Source organism: Pristiophorus japonicus, chromosome 25, assembly GCF_044704955.1.
Source record: "Pristiophorus japonicus isolate sPriJap1 chromosome 25, sPriJap1.hap1, whole genome shotgun sequence".
Lineage (NCBI taxonomy): Eukaryota > Metazoa > Chordata > Chondrichthyes > Pristiophoridae > Pristiophorus > Pristiophorus japonicus.
In genome coordinates this window covers 1,719,160-1,735,923 of record NC_092001.1, presented here as the reverse complement: position 1 = coordinate 1,735,923, position 16,764 = coordinate 1,719,160, and positions in this window count along the sequence as shown.

Here is a 16,764-nt window from a genome sequence, read left to right as displayed (position 1 = left end):
TGCACTCCCTCCCTCCCTCCCTGCCCTTGCTGTACTGAGGCCTTCCCTACCTCCGTCCCTGCCCTGGGGGTACTGCGGCCCACACTCCCTCCCTCCCTCCCATGGGGTTACTGAGGCCCACACTCCCTCACACACTGGCTTGGGTGTACTGACGCGCACATTCCCTCCCTCCCTGTCCTGGGTGTACGGAGTACTGAGGCCACACTACCGCCCTCCATGCCCTGGGTGTACTGAAGCCCACACGCCCTCCCTCCCTGTCCTGAGGCTACTGAGACACACACTCCCTCCATCCCTGCGCAGGGGGTACTGAGGCCCACACTCCCTCACACTCTGACCTGATGGTTCTGAGACCCAGGTACTCCCACCCTCCCTGCCCTGGAGGCACTGAGACTCATTCTCCCTCCCTCCCTGCCCTGAGGGTACTGAGGCCCACGCTCACTCCTTCCCTGTCCTGAGGGTATTGAGGCCCACACCATCACCCTCCTTGTCCTGGGAGTGCTGAGGCCCACAGTCCCTCCCTCCCTGCCCTGGGGGTACTGAGGCCCATTCTCCCTCCCTCCCTGAGCTTGGAGTGCTGAGACCCACATTCGCTCCCTATCTGGGGGTACAGAGGCTCACAGATCCTCTCTCTCTGCCCTGCGGGTACTGAGGCCCACACATCCTCGCTCTCTCCCTGTCCTAGGGATGCTGAGGCACACACTCCCTCACTCATTGCCTTGGGGGTCCTGAGGCTCACTCTCACTCCCTTCCTCCCTGTCCTCGCGCTACTGGATCCCACTCTCTCTCCCTGCCCTGAGGGTACTGAGGTCCACTCTAGCTCCATCCCTCCATCCCTGGGGGTTCTGAGGCCCAAAATCGCTCCGTGCTCTGGAGATACAGAGGCCCACACTCCCTCCCACCCTATCCAGGAGGTAATGAGACCCACACTCGCTCCCTCCCCACACTCGGGTTCCTGAGGCCCAATCTAACTCCCTCCGCCCCTCCCCGGGGGTACTGAGGTCCACACTCGCTCACTCACTGTGTTGGGGGTACTGAGGCTCACACTCCCTCCCTCCCTGCCCTGCTGGTAATGAGGCCGACACTCCCACGCTCTAAGCCCTGTGGTACTGACGACCATAGTCCCTCACACTCTGACCTGGGTTGCTGTGGCTCACACTCACTCCCTCCCTGCCCTGCGGGTACTGAGGACCACACTCCCTCGCTCTAAGACCTGTGGTTCTGAGGCCCATACTCCCTCACACTCTGACCTGGGGTTACTGAGGCCCACACACCCTCCCTTCCTGCCCTGTGGGTACTGAGATCCACACTCACTTCCTCCCTACCTCCCTGTCCTGGGGGTACTGTGGCCCACACTCCACACTCCCTGCTTCGGGGAACTGAGGCCCACATTCATTCCCTCCCTGCCCTGGGGTTACTGAGGCCCATACTCATTCCCTCCCTGCACTGGAGGTACTGAGGCCCACGTTCCCTCCCTCCCTGCACTCGTGGTCCTGAAGCCCACTGTCTATCGCTCCCTCCCTATTCTCGGGCAACTGAGGCTGAAACTCCCTCCCTACCCAGGGAGTACTGAGGCCCACACTCCCTCCCCCCCTGCCATGGGGGTACTGAGGCCCACACCCCCTCCCTCCATGCTCTGGAGCTACTGAGGCCCACACCACCTCTCACTCTGCCCTGGGGTTACTGAGGCCCACACTCCCTCGATTCGATACATTCGTGATACTGAGGCCCACACTCCCTCACTACCTGCTTGGAGGAACTGAGGCCCACACTCATTTCCTCCCTGCCCAGGGGGTACTCAGCACCACACTCCCTCCCTCCCTGCCCTGGGGGTACTAAGGTCCACGATGCCTCCATCCCTGCCCCGTGGGTCCTGAGACCCTTACTCCCTCCCGCACTGCGGTGGAGTAATGAGGCCCACACATCCTCACTCCCTCCCTGCCCTGGAAGTACTGAGGCCCACACTCCCTCCCTTCCTGCCGCGGGGGTACTGAGGCCCATATTCCCTCCCTCCATGCCCTGCGGGTACTGAGACCCACAATCCCTCCCTCCCTGCCCTGGATGTCCTGAGGCCCATCACTCCATACCTCACTGCCCTAGGGGTACTGAGGCCTACATTCCCTTCCCTTCCTGACCTGCGGGTACTGATGCCCACACTCCCTCACACTCTGACCTGGGGTTACTGAGGCCCACACGCACTCCCTCCCTCGTTGCCCTGGGGGTACTGAGGCCCACACTTCCTCCGTCCCTCCCTTTCTTGGTGTACTGAGACCCACACTCCCTCCCTGCCCTGCATGTACAGAGGCCCACACTCCCTTCCTGCCTGGTTTGAGCATACTGAGGCCTACACTTCCTCCCTCCGTCCCTGCTCTAGGGTTACTGAGGCTCACACTCCCTCCCTCCCTCACGGTCCTGGCCCTCCTGAAGCCTACACTCCCTCCCTGCCCTGCATGTACAGAGGCCCACACTCACTCCCTCCCTGGTTTGAGGGTGCTGAGGCCCAGGCTCCCTCCCTCCCTCCCTGCTCGAGGGGTACTGTGGCCCACCTTCCCTCCTTCTCTCCTTGCCCTTGGTTACTGAGACCCACACTCCCTCCGTGCCTTCCTCACTGCCATAGAAGTACTGAGGCCCACACTCCCACCCTCCCTACCCTGGAAGAACTGAGGCCCACACTCCTACTCTCCGTAACCTGGAGGAACTGAGGCCCACACTGTCACCCTCCCTGCCCTGAGGGTACTGAGGCACACACATCCTCGCTATTTACCTGCCCTGGGTTACGGAGGCCCACAATCGCTCCCTCGTTCACTCCCTGGAGGTGCTGAGGCTCTCACTCCCTCCCGGCCCTGAGGGTTCTTAGGGCCACTCTCACTCACTCCTTCCCTGTTCTCGGGGTACTTATGCCTTCACTCCCTCCCTCACTGGCCAGGGTGTACTGAGGCTCACACTCCCTCCCTCCTGGTACTGAAGCCCACACTCACTAACTCCCTCCCTGCCATGGGTGTAATGAGGCTCACACTCCCAACCTCCCTCCCTGCCCTGGGGTACTGAGGCCCACACTCACTCCCTCCCAGCACTGGAGGTACTGAGGCCCACACTCACTACCTTCCTCCCTGTTCTCGGGCTACTGAGGCTCACACTGCCGCCCAACCCTGGGTGTACTGAGGCCCAAACACCCTCACTCCCTCCCTGCCCTCGGGTACTGATGCCCAAACTCCCTCCCTCCCTGCCGTGGGAGTACTGAGACCCATATACCCTCCCTCCTTGACCTGTGGGTACTGAGGCCCTCACGCCATCCCTCCTTGCCCTGGAGGTACTGAGGCCCACAATCCCTCCCTCCCCGCCATGGGGCTACTGAGGCTAACACACACTCCCTCCCTGCCATGGGGGTACTGAGGCCCACACTTCTTCCCTCCCTGCTTGGAGGAACTGAGGCCCACATTCATTCCCTTACTGCCCTGAAGGTACTGAGGCACACACTCCCTACCTCTCTGCCCTTGGGTACTGAGGCCGACACTCCCTCTTTCCCTACTCTCGGGGTCACTAGTCCCACACACATTCCCTCCTTGCACTGGAGGTACTGAGGCCCACACTCCCTAACTCGCTGCCCTCGTGGTCCTGAAGCCCACTCTCACTCCCTCCCTCCCTGTGCTCAGGCTACTGAGGCACACACTCCCTCCCTACCCTGGGAGTACTGAGTCCCAAACTCCCTCCCTCCCTGCACTCGGGTACTGAGTCGAAAACTCCCTCCCTCCCTGCCATGGTGGTACTGAGGTGCACACACTCTCCCTCCCTCCCTGCCCTCGGGTACTGAGGCCCAAACACCGTTGCTCCCTCCCAGCCCTCGGGTACTGAGGCCCACACTCCATCCCTCGCTCACTGCCCTGGAGGTACTGAGTCCCACACCCCATCCCTCTCTGCCCTGGGGTTACTGAGGCCCACACTCCCTGCTTTCCATATCCTCGGGGTGCTGATGCCCAGACTCCCTTCCTCCCTGCCCTGCGGGTACTGAGGCCCACACTCTTTCCCTATCTGGGATTTCTGAGGCCCACACTCCATCCCTCTCTGCCCTGAACGTACTGAGGCCCCACTCCCTCCCTCCCTGTGCTGTGGGTCCTGAGGCCCCACTCCCTCCCTCCCTGTCCTGGGGGTACTGAGGCCCACACTCCATCCCTCCCTGTCCTGGGGGTACTGAAGCCCACACTCCCTACCTCACTGCCCTAGGGGGACTGAGGCCTACATTCCCTTCCCTTTCTGCCCTGCGGGTACTGATGCATACACTCTCCTCCTCCCTGGTTTGAGTGTACTGAGGCCTACACTTCCTCCCTCCCTCCCTGCCCTAGGGTTACTGAGGCACACACCCCTCCCTCCCTGCCGGTCCTGGCCCACCTGAAGCCCACATTCCCTCCCTGCCCTGCATGTACAGAGGCCCACACTCACTCCCTCCCTGGTTTGAGGGTACTGAGGCCCAGGCTCCCTCCCTCCCTCCCTACTCGAGGGTTACTGTGGCCCACCTTCCCTCCCACTCTCCTTGCCCTGGGTTACTGGCCCACACTCCCTCCGTCCCTTCCTCCCTGCCATAGAGGTCCTGAGGCCCACTCTCACTCCCTCCCTGCCCTGCCGGTACTGAGGCCCACACTCCCACCCTCCCTACCCTGGAAGAACTGAGGCCCACACTATCACCCTCCCTAACCAGGAGGAACTGAGGCCCACACTGCCACCCTCCCTGCCCTGAGGGTACTGAGGCCCACACATCCACCCTACCTACCTGCCCTGGGTTACAGAGGCCCACAATCCCTCCCTCGCTCCCTCCCTGGAGGTGCTGAGGCTCTCACTCCCTCCCGGCCCTTAGGGTTCTGAGGGCCACGCTCACTCACTCCCTCCCTGTTCTCGGGGTACCGATGCCTTCACTCCCTCCTTCACTGGCCAGGGTGTACTGAGGCTCACACTCCCTCCCTCCTGGTACTGAAGCCCGCACTCACTCACTCCCTCCCTGCCATGGGTGAATGAGGCCCACACTCCCAACCACCCTCCCTGCCCTGGGATACTGAGGCCCACACTCACTTCCTTCCTCCCTGTTCTCGGGTTACTGAGGCTCACCCTGCCTCCCAACTCTGGGTTTACTGAGGCCCAAACACCCTCCCTCCCTCCCTGCCCTCGGGTACTGAGGCCCAAACTCCCTCCCTCCCTGCCGTGGGAGTACTGAGGCACATACACCCTCCCTCCTTGACCTGTGGGTACTGAGGCCCACACGCCATCCCTCCTTGCCCTGGAGATACTGAGGCCCACACTCCCTCCCTCCCTGCTTGGGGGAACTGAGGCCCACATTCATTCCCTCCCTGCCCTGAAGGTACTGAGGCACACACTCCCTGCCTCTCTGCCCTTGGGTACTGAGGCAGACACTCCGTCTCTCCCTGCCCTCGGGGTCACTAGGCCCACACACTTTCCCTCCTTGCACTGGAGGTACTGAGGCCCACACTCCCTAAATCCCTGCCCTCGTGGTCCTGAGGCCCACTCTTACTCCCTCTCTCCCTGTGCTCAGGCTACTGAGGCACACACTCGCTCCCTACCCTGGGACTACTGAGGCCTAAACTCCCTCCCTCCCTTCCTGCCCTCGGGTACTGAGGCCGAAACTCCCTCCCTCCCTGCCATGGGGCTACTGAGGCGCACACTCCCTCCCTCGCTCACTGCCCTGGAGGTACTGAGTCCCACACCCCATCCCTCTCTGCCCTGGGGTTACTGAGGCCCACACTCCCTGGTTTCCATATCCTCGGGGTACTGATGCCCACACTTCCTCCCTCCCTGCCATGCGGGTACGGAGGTCCACACGCTTTCCCTATCTGGGATTTCTGAGGCCCACACTCCGTCCCTCTCTGCCCTGAAGGTACTGAGGCCCCACTCCCACCCTCCCTGTCCTGCGGGTACTGATGCCCACACTCCCTCACACTCTGACCTGGGGTTACTGAGGCCCACACGCACTCCCTCCCTCCCTAGTTGCCCTGGTGGTACTGAGGCCCACACTTCCTCTGTCCCTCCCGGTCTTGGTGTACTGAGACTCACACTCCCTCCCTGCCCTGCATTTACAGAGGCCCACACTCACTCCCTCCCTGGTTTGAGGGTACTGAGGCCCAGGCTCCCTCCCTCCCTCCCTGCCCGACGGGTACTGTAGCCCACCTTCCCTACCACTCTCCTTGCCCTGGGTTACTGAGGCCCACAATCCCTCCGTCCCTTCCTTCCTGCCATAGAGGTCCTGAGTCCCACACTCACACCCTCCCTACCCTTGAAGAACTGAGGCCCACACTCCCACCCTCCCTAACCTGGAGGAAGTGAGGCCCGCACTGCCACCCTCCCTGCCCTGAGGGTACTGAGGCCCACACATCCTCCCTACTTAACTGCCCTGGGTTACGGAGGCCCACAATCCCTCCCTCGCTCCCTCCCTGGAGGTTCTGAGGCTCTCACTCCCTCCCGGCCCTTAGGGTTCTGAGGGCCACTACCACTCACTCCCTCCCTGTTCTCGGGGTACCGATGCCTTCACTCCCTCCCTCACTGGCTAGGGTGTACTGAGACTCACACTCCCTCCTCCTGGTACTGAAGCTCACACTCACTCACTCCCTCTCTGCCATGGGTGTAATGAGGTTCACACTCCCAACCTCCCTCCCTGCCCTCAGTTACTGAGGCCAACACTCACTCCCTCCCAGCACTTGAGGTACTGAGGCCCACACTCACTCCCTTCCTCCCTGTTCTCGGGCTACTGAGGCTCACACTGCCTCCCAACCCTGGGTGTACTGAGGACCAAACAGCCTACCTCCCTCCCTGCCATCGGGTACTGAGGCCCAAACTCCCTCCCTCCCTGCCGTGGGAGTACTGAGGCCCATACACCGTCCCTCCTTGACCTGTGGGTACTGAGGCCCACACCCCATCGCTCCTTGCCCTCGAGGTACTGAGGCCCACACTCCCTCCGTCCCTGCTTGGGGGAACTGAGGCCCACATTCATTCTCTCCCAGCCCTGAAGGTACTGAGGCACACACTCCCTGCCTCTCTGCCCTTGGGTACTGAGGCTGACACTCCCTCTCTCCCTGCACTCGGGGTCACTAGGCCCACACACTTTCCCTCCTTGCACTGGAGGTACTGAGGCCCACACTCCCTAACTCCCTGCCCTCGTGGTCCTGAGGCCCACTCTCACTCCCTCCCTCCCTGTGCTCAGGCTACTGAGCCACACACTCGCTCCCTACCCTGGGAGTACTGAGGCCCAAACTCCCTCCCTCCCTTCCTGCCCTCGTGGTCCTGAGGCCCACTCTCACTCCCTCCCTGCCATGAGGTTACTGAGATGCACACTCCCTCCCTCCCTGCCCTCGGGTACTGAGGCCGAAACTCCCTTTCTCCCTCCCAGCCCTCGGGTACTGAGGCCCACACTCCCTCCCTCGCTCACTGCCCTGGAGGTACTGAGTCCCACACCTCATCCCTCTCTACCCTGGGGTTACTGAGGTCCACACTCCCTGGTTTCCATATCCTCAGGGTACTGATGTCCACACTCCCTCCCTCCCTGCCCTGCGGGTACTGAGGCCCACACTCTTTCCCTATCTGGGATTTCTGAAGCCCACACTCCGTCCCTCTCTGCCCTGAAGGTACTAAGGCCCCACTCCCTCCCTCCCTGTCCTGTGGGTCCTGAGGCCCCACTCCCTCCCTCCCTGTCCTGGGGGTACTGAGGTCCACACTCCATCCCTCCCTGTCCCGGGGGTACTGAGGCCCACACTCCCACCCTCCCTGCCCTGGGGGTACTGAGGTCCATGATCCCTCCCTCCCTGCCCGGTGGGGGTAATGAGGTCCATGATCCCTCCCTCCCTGCCCGGTGGGGGTAATGAGGCCCAAACATCCTCACTGCCTCACTGCCCTGGAGGTACTGAGGCTCTCTCCATCCCTCCCTGCCCTGGGGGTACTGAGTTCCATGATCGCTCCCACCCTGCCAGGTGGGTTCTGAGGCCCATAATCACTCCCTGCTCTTTGGGTTGTAAGGGCCACTCCGTACGTGTTTTCGGGGTACCGATGCCCTCACTCCCTCCCTACTGGCCACAGGGTTCTGAAGTTTACATTCCCTCCCTCCTGGCACTGAGGCCCACACTCCCACCCCATGCCCTGGAAGTACTGAGGCCCACACTCACTCCCTCCCTGCCTTGGGGGTACTGAGGCTCACACTCCCTCCCTCCCTCCCTGACCTAGAGTACTGAGGCCCACACTCCTTCCCTCCCAGCACTGGAGGTGCTGAGGCCCCAACTCCCTCCCTCCCTGCCTTGGGGTTACTGAGGCCCACACACCCTCCCTCCTTGCCCTGCGGGTACTGAGGCCCACACGCCCTCCCTCCTTGTCCTGGAGGTATTGAGGCCCACACTCCCTCCCTCCCCGCACTGGGGGTACTGAGGCCAACACACACTCCCTCGCTGCCCTGGGGGTACTGAGGCCCACACTCCCTCCCTCCCTGCTTGGGGGAACTGAGGCCCATATTCATTCCCTCCCTGTCCCGGGGGTAGTGAGGCCCACACTCCCTGCCTCTCTGCCCTCGGGTATTGAGGCCTACACTCCGTCTCTCCCTGCCCTCGGGGTCCTGAGTCCCACACTCATTCCCTTCTTGCACTGGAGGTACTGAGGCCCACACTCACTCCCTCCCTGCTCTCGTGGTCTGAGGCCCACTCTCACTCCCTCCCTCCCTGTTCTCGGGCTACTGAGGCTCACACTCCCTCCGTTCCCTGGTAGTACTGAGGCCCACAATCCCTCCCTCCCTCTCTGCCCTCGGGTACTGAGGCACAAACTCCTTCCCTCCCTTCCTGCCCACGGGTATTGAGGCTCACAGTCACTCCCTTGCTCACTGTCCGAAAGGTACTGAGGCCCTCACCCTCTCCCTCCCTGCACTAGAGGTACTGAGGCCCACACCCCCCTCCCTCATTGCGCTTGGGTTACTGAGGCCCACACTCTCTTGTTTCCGAAGCCTGGGGTACTGAGGCCCAACCACCCTCACTCCCTGCCCTGCGGGTACTGAGGCCCTCACTCGCTCCCTATCTGGGAGTTCTGAGGACCACACTCCATCCCTCCCTGTCCTGTGGGTACTGATGCCCACACTCCCTCCTTCTCTGCCCTTGGGGTACTGAGGTCCATGACTCTACCTCACTTCCCGGTGGGTTCTGAGGCCCATACACACTGCCACATCCCGTGGGATTACTTTGGCCCACACATCCTCACTCCCTCTCTGCCCTGGAGGTACTGAGGTCCATACTCCCTCCCTCCCTGCCATGGGGGTACGGAGGCACACATTCCCTCCCACGCTCCCTCCCTGGAGGTGTTGTGGCCCTCACTCCCTCCCTGCCCTGTGGGTCCTGAGGGCCACTCTCACTCACTCCCTCCCTGTCCTCAGGGTACCGATGCCCTCACTCCCGCCCTCACTGGCAAGGGGATACTGAGGTTCAGACTCCCTCCCTCCTGGTACTGAGGCACACACTCCCTCCCTCCCTACCCTGGAGGTACTGAGGCCCACACTCTTTTACTCCCTCCCTGCCCTGGGGGTACTGAGACCCACACTCCCTCCCTCCCTGTCCTCGTGGAACTGAGGCCGACAATCCCTCCTTCTCTGTCCTTCGGTTACTGAGGCCCATCCTCGATGCGCCCCTCTGAGTACTGAGGCCCACACTCCCTCCTTCCTCCCTGCCCTGTGGTACTGAGACCCACACTCCCTCCCTCCTGGTGGTATTGGGTCCCACACTCCCTCCCTCCCTGTCCTCGTGGAACTGATGCCCATAATCCCTCCGTCTCTGCCCTTCGGGTACTGAGGCCCCACTCCATCTCTCCCATCACGGGAGGTGCTGAGGCCCAATCTCCCTCCTCCCCCAGCCCTGGAGGTACAGAGGCACATACTCGCTCGCTACCAGCCCTCGGGGTACTGAGGCTGCCACTCCCTCCTTCCATACCATGGGGATACTGAGGCCCACACACCCTCCCTTCTTGCCGTGGAGGTACTGAGGCCCACAGTTCCTCCCTCCATGCTTGGGGTTACTGAGGCCCACAATCCCTGTCTCTGCACTGGGGTACTGATGCCCACACTCCCTCTCTCGCCCTGCCCTCGGGATACTGAGGCCCACTCTCATTCCTCCCTCCCTGTTCTTGGGCTACTGAGGCTCACACTGCCTCCCTACCTTGGGAATACTGAGGACCAATCTCCCTCCCTGCCATGGGGATACTGAGGCACAAATTCAGTCCCTCCCTCCCTGCCCTCGAGTACTGAGGCCCAAACTCTCTCTCTCCCTACCTGCCCTCGGGTACTGAGGCCCACAATCCCTCCCTCGCTTACTGCCCTGGAGGTACTGAGGCCCACACCCGCTCCCTCTTTGCCCTGGGGTTACTGAGGATCACACTCCCTCCCTATCTGTGGGTTCTGAGGCCCAAACTCCGTTCCTCTCTGCCCCGAGTGTACTGAGGCCCACACTCCCTCTCTCCCTGTCCTGGGGGTACTGAGGCCCACACTCACTCACTCCCTGTCCTGGGGGTACTGAGTCCCTCACTCCCTCCCTCCCTGTCTTGGGGGTACTGAGGCCCACATTCACTCCCTCCCTGTCCTGGGGGTACTGAGGCCCACATTCCCTCCCTCCCTGCCCTGGGAGTACTGAGGCCCACACTCCCATTCTCCGTGCCCCAAGAGTCCTGAGGCCCATACTCCCTCTCTCCCTGCCCTGGTGGTACTGAGGCTCAATCTCCCTCCCTCCCTGAGTTGGGAGTGCTGCGTTCCACGCTCTCTCACTGCCCTGGAGGTGCTGTAGCCCACATTTCCTCCCTCCAGCTACTGAGGCCCACACTCTCTCCCTCCTTGCCGGGGGGGTCCTGAGGCGCACACTCTCTACCTCCATCCCTGCCCTGGGAGTACTGAGGCCCGCACTCACTCCCTCACTGCCCTGGGCTGCTGAGGACAACACTCCCACCCTCCCTTCCTGGGGGTACTGAGACCCACACTCATTCCCTCGCTCACTGTCCCGGGGGCACTGACGCCCACACTCCCTCCCTCCCTCCCTGTCTTTTGGGATACGGAGGCCCTCACTCACTCCCTGCCCTGGGGGTACTGAGGCTCACAGTCCCTCCCTCTGGGTACTGAGGCCTACACTCCTTGCCTCCCTGCCCTGGGGGTACTGTGGCCCACATGCTCACCCTCCCTGCCCTGCGGGTACTGAGGCCCTCACTCCTTCACACTCTGACCTGGGGGTAATGAGGCTCACACTCACTCCCTCCCTCGCTGCACTGTGGGTACTGAGGCCCACAGTCGCTCATTCACTGCCCTGGGGATACTGAGGCCCTCTCTCAATCCCACTCTGGGGGAACTGAGGCACAAACTTCCTCCCACTGCGCTGGATGCACTGAGGCCCACACTACCTCCCTCCCTGACCCAGTAGTCCTGAAGCTCACAAACCCTCCCTCCCTGCCCTGTGGGTTCTAAGGCCCACACTCCCTCCCTCTCTCTGTTTAATGACGCCCACACTCCTCCCGTCCCAGCCCTAAGGATACTGAAACCCACACTCCCTCCCTCCCTGCCCTGGTGGTACTGAGGCCGACACTCCCTCCCTTTCTGCACAGAGAGTACTGAGGCCAAATCTCTCTCCCTGCCCTGGGGGTACTGAGGACCACATTCCCTCCATCCCTGCCCTGGGTGTACAGAGGCAAACACATTCCTCACTCCCTCCCTCGCTGCACTGTGGGTAATGAGGCCCACACTCCCTGCCTCCCTGCCATGAGGGTACTGAGGCAAACACATTCCTCACTACCTCCCTCCCTGTCCTGGAGGTACTGAGGCCCGCACTCCCTCCATCCCTGCCCTGAGGGTACTGAGACAAACACATCCCTCACATCCTCCCTCCCTGCCCTGGGGGTACTGAGGACATCACTCCCTCCCTCCCTACCATGGGGGTACTGAGGTCCATACGCCCTGCTACGGGGGTACTGAGGCCCACACTTCCTGCATCCCTGCCCTGGGAGTACTGAGGCCCACACTCCCTCTATCCCTGCCCGGGGGTACTGAGGCAAACACATCCCTCATTCCCTCTCTCCCTGCCCTTCAGGTATTGAGGCCCACACTCCCTGCCTCCCTGCCCAGGGGGTACTGAGGCAAACACATCCCTCACTCTATCTCTCCCTGCCCTGGGGGTATTGAGGCCCACACTCCCTGCCTCCCTGCATTGGGGGTACTGAGGCCCATAGACCCTGCTATGGGGGTACTGAGCCCACACTCCCTGCTGTGGGGATAGTGATGCCCACATTCCTTCCCAACCTCTCTGCCCTCAGTGTTTTGAGGCCCAAACACCCACAATCACAGCCCTGTGAGTAATGAGGCTCACACTCCCTCCCTCCATGGCCTTGTGTTATTGAGGACCACACTCCGTCCCTCCCTGCCCTGGGGCTACTGAGGCCCACAATGCCTCTCTGCCCTGGAGATTCTGAGGCCCACATTCCTTCCCTCCCTGCCTTGGAGAGAATGAGGCCCACACGCCCTCCATACCTGCACAGGGGCTACTGAGGCCCACTCTCTCTCCCTGCTCTGGGTGTTCTGAGGCCCACACTCCCTCCCTACCTGCCCCGGGGGTACTGAGGACCACACGCCCTCCCTCCCTGCCCATGGGTACTGAGGCCCACTTTCTCTCCCTGCCCTGGGGGTACTGAGGCCCACACTCCCTCCCTCCCTCCCTCTCTGGAGGTACTGAGGCCCTAACTCACTCCCATCACTGGGGGTACGGAGACCCACACTCCCCCTCCCTCCCTGGATGTACTTAGTCCCTCACTCCCTCCCTGGAGAAACTGAGGCCTTCACTCCCTCTGTGCCCTGGAGGTACTGAGGCCCAGACTCCCTCACTCCATCCTTGGTAGTACTGAAGGTCACACTCACTCACTCCCTGTCCTGAGGGTCCTGATGCCCACTCACATTCCCTCCCTCACTTTCCTCGGGGTACTGAGGCCCACACTCGTTCACCCCCTGCCCTGGGGGTACTGAGGCAAACAGTCCCTCCCTCACTCCATGCCCTGGGGATACTGAGGCCCACACACCCACGCCCCCCTGCCCTGGGGGTATTTAGGCCCACACTCCCGCACTCCTTGCTCTGCCCGAGGGGTACTGAGGCCCACACGCCCTCCCTCCCTGCCCTGGGATACTGAGGCCCATACTCGCTCCCTCGTTGCCCTGGAGTTACGGAGGCCCACACTCCCTCCCTCCCTCCCTACCCTGGGGTTCTGAGGACCACATGCCCTCTCTGGCCTTGTGGCACTGAGGCCCACACATCCTCCCTCACTGCCCTTGGGTACTGAGGCCCTCACTCCCTCCATCCCTCCTGTCCTCGTGGGAATGAGGCCCAAACTCCCTACCTGCCCTGGGGGTATGGAGGCCCAGACTCCCATCCTCAGTGGGCGGGACAAATGGATTGTCAGTGGGAGGGACAAGTGGAGTGTCAGTTGGCGGGACCAGGGGAGTGGCAGTGGGCTGGACAAGGGGAGTGGCAGTGGGCGGGACAAGGGGCGTGGCAGTGGGCGGGACAAGTGGAGTGTGAGTGGGCGGGACAAGGGGAGTGTCAGTGGGTGGGACAAAGGGAGTGGAAGTGGGCGAGCAAGGGGAGTGGCAGTGCGCGGGACAAGGGGATTGGCAGTGGGCGGGACAGTGGGCGGGACAAGAGGCGTGTCAGTGGGCGGGACAAGGGGGTGGCAGTGGGCTGGACAAGGGGAGTGGCAGTAGGCTGGACAAGGGGAGTGGCAGTGGGCGGGATAAGGGGAGTGGCAGTGGTCAGGACAATGGGAGTGTCAGTGGGCGGGACATGGGGAGAGGCAGTGGGCTGGACAAGGGGAGTGTCAGTGGGCGGGACAGGGGGAGTGGCAATGGGCGGAACAAGGGGAGTGGCAGTGGGCGTGATAACGGGAGTGGCAGTCGGCGGGACAAGCGGAGTGGCAGTGGGCGAGACAAGGGGAGTGGCAGTGGGCGGGACAAGTGGAGTGGCAGTGGGCTGGACAAGGTGAGTGTCAGTGGGCGGGACAAGCGGAGTGGCAGTGGGCTGGACAAGGGGAGTGTCAGTGGGCGGGACAAGGAGAGTGGCAGTGGGCGGGATAAGGGGAGTGGCAGTGGGCTGGACAAGGGGAGTGTCAGTGGTCGGGACAAGGGGAGTGTCAGTGGGCGGGACAAGGGACGTAGCAGTGGGCTGGACAAGGGGAGTATCAGTGGGCGGGACAGGGGGAGTGGCAGTGGGCGGAACAAGGGGCGTGGCAGTGGGCGGGATAACGGGAGTGGCAGTGGGCGGGACAAGGGGAGTGGCAGTGGGCGGGACAAGGGGAGTGGCAGTGGGCGGGACAACGAGAGTGGCAGTGGGCGTCGGGACAAGACTTTGGGATCTGGGATAAATCCCAAAGTCCGCCTGTTGGAAACAAGGCGACGTCAGCCAGTGGTGTGTTTTAGGCCCCCCCCCAACAAGGTGGGCCAGGTTCCCGCAGGCAGCGTGTCCCCCTTCTTTAGCTCAGCTCAGCTCAGGCTCATATCATGTCATGTCATTTGATAATCAAAGATTTTATATATATATATATAAATATATATAAAATGTTTTTCAATGCTGGACTGCTGGAAGCTGCTGCTGCTGCTGCTGCTGGGGAAGCTGGCAATGCTTGATGCGGGCCCCTGTGGAATGCAGCCATCCAGCCAGCTACTCTGCAGGGCTCCCCTCTGGATTGTGTGTGTGTTGGGCGGGTGTGGGGTGCTGCAGGCTTACCTTGTGGACAGTGGAAGTTTGGCAGCAGGAACCACACAGTGGGATCCTACTGTAGTGCACCCTGGAAAAATACAACAGTACGCATCTTCACAACAAGGCCACTTCACCCAAGTGTTTTATTTAGGCACCCAAACAAGGTGGACCAGGTTCCCGCAGGCAGCGTTTCCCCCTTCTTTAGCTCAGCTCAGCTCATGCTCATGTCATGTCATGTCTTTTGATAATCAAAGATTTTATATATATGTATAAATATGTATCAAGTCTTTTCAATTCTGGGCTGCTGTGATTGAGTGAGTGAGTGAACGAGTGAGTGGATGGGTGAGTGATTGTGTGAGTGAGTGGGTGGGTGGGTGGGTGGATGAGTGAGTGAGTGAGTGAGTGAGTGGAGGGGTGAGTTGGTGAGTGAGTGAGTTGGTGAGTGAGTGAGTTGGTGAGTGGGTGAGTGGGTGAGTGGAGGAGTGAGTGAGTGAATGGGTGAGTGGGTGAGTGGTGTGGTGAGTGAGTGGGTGAGTGAGTGGATGAGTGGGTGAGTGGGTGAGTGAGTGGGGGAGTGAGTGGGTGAGTGAGTGCGTGAGTGGAGGGGTGAGTGAGTGGGTGAGTGGAGGGGTGAGTGAGTGGGTGCGTGATTGGGTGAATGAGTGAGTGCGTGAGTGGAGGGTTGAGTGGAGGGGTGAGTGAGTGAATGAGGGAGTGAGTGGGTGAGTGGGTGAGTGGGTGAGTGGAGGGGTGAGTGGAGGGGTGACTGAGTGGATGAGTGGGTGAGTGGGTGAGTGGAGGGGTGAGTGAGTGGGTGAGTGAGTGAGTGGGTGAGTGGAGGGATGATTGAGTGGGTGAGTGGGTGAGTGGGTGAGTGGAGGGGTGAGTGAGTGTGTGAGTGAGTGGGTGAGTGAGTGGTTGAGTGAGTGGGTGAGTGAGTGGGTGAGTGAGTGGGTGAGTGGATGACTGAGTGGGTGAGTGGAGGGGTGAGTAAGTGGGTGAGTGAGTGGATGAGTGGGTGGTTGAGTGAGTGGGTGAGTGAGTGGGTGAGTGAATGGGAGAGTGGGTGAGTGAGTGGGTGAGTGGAGGGGTGAGTGAGTGAGTGAGTGGGTGAGAGGGTGAGTGGAGGGGTGAGTGAGTGGGTGAGTGTGTGGGTGAGTGGGTGGTTGAGTGAGTGGGTGAGTGAGTGGGTGAGTGGGTGAGTGCGTGGGTGATTGGAGGGGTGAGTGAGTGAGTGGGTGAGTGGGTGAGTGGAGTAGTGAGTGAGTCAGTGGGTGAATGAGTGGGTGGTTGAGTGAGTGGGTGAGTGAGTGGGTGAGTGGGTGAGTGGGTGAGTGGAGGAGTGAGTGGAGGGGTGAGTGAGTGGGTGAGTGGGTGAGTGGAGGGGTGAGTGAATGGGTGAGTGAGTGGGTGAGTGGGTGGTTGAGTGAGTGGGTGAGTGAGTGGGTGAGTGAGTGGGTGAGTGGGTGAGTGTGTGGGTGAGTGGAGGGGTGAGAAAGTGGGTGAATGAGTGGATGAGTGGGTGGTTGAGTGAGTGGGTGAGTGAGTGGGTGAGTGAGTGAGTGAGTGGGTGAGTGGAGGGGTGAGTGAGTGGGTGAGTGTGTGGGTGAGTGGGTGAGTGTGTGGGTGAGTGTGTGAGTGGGTGAGTGGGTGAGTGGGTGAGTGAGTGGTTGAGTGAGTGGGTGAGTGAGTGGGTGAGTGGGTGAGTGGAGGGGTGAGTGAGTGGGTGAGTGAATGGGTGAGTGGGTGAGTGAGTGGGTGATTGGAGGGGTGGGTGAGTGAGTGGTGAGTGGGTGAGTGGAGGAGTGAGTGAGTCAGTGGGTGAATGAGTGGGTGTTTGAGTGAGTAGGTGAGTGAGTGGGTGAGTGGGTGAGTGAGTGGGTGAGTGGGTGAGTCGGTGAGTGGCTGAGTGAGTGGATGAGTGAGTGGGTGAGTGGTTGAGTGGGTGAGTGGGTGAGTGTGTGGGTGAGTGGTTGAGTGGGTGAGTGTGTGGGTGAGTGGGTGAGTGGGTGAGTGGGTGAGTGGGTGAGTGAGT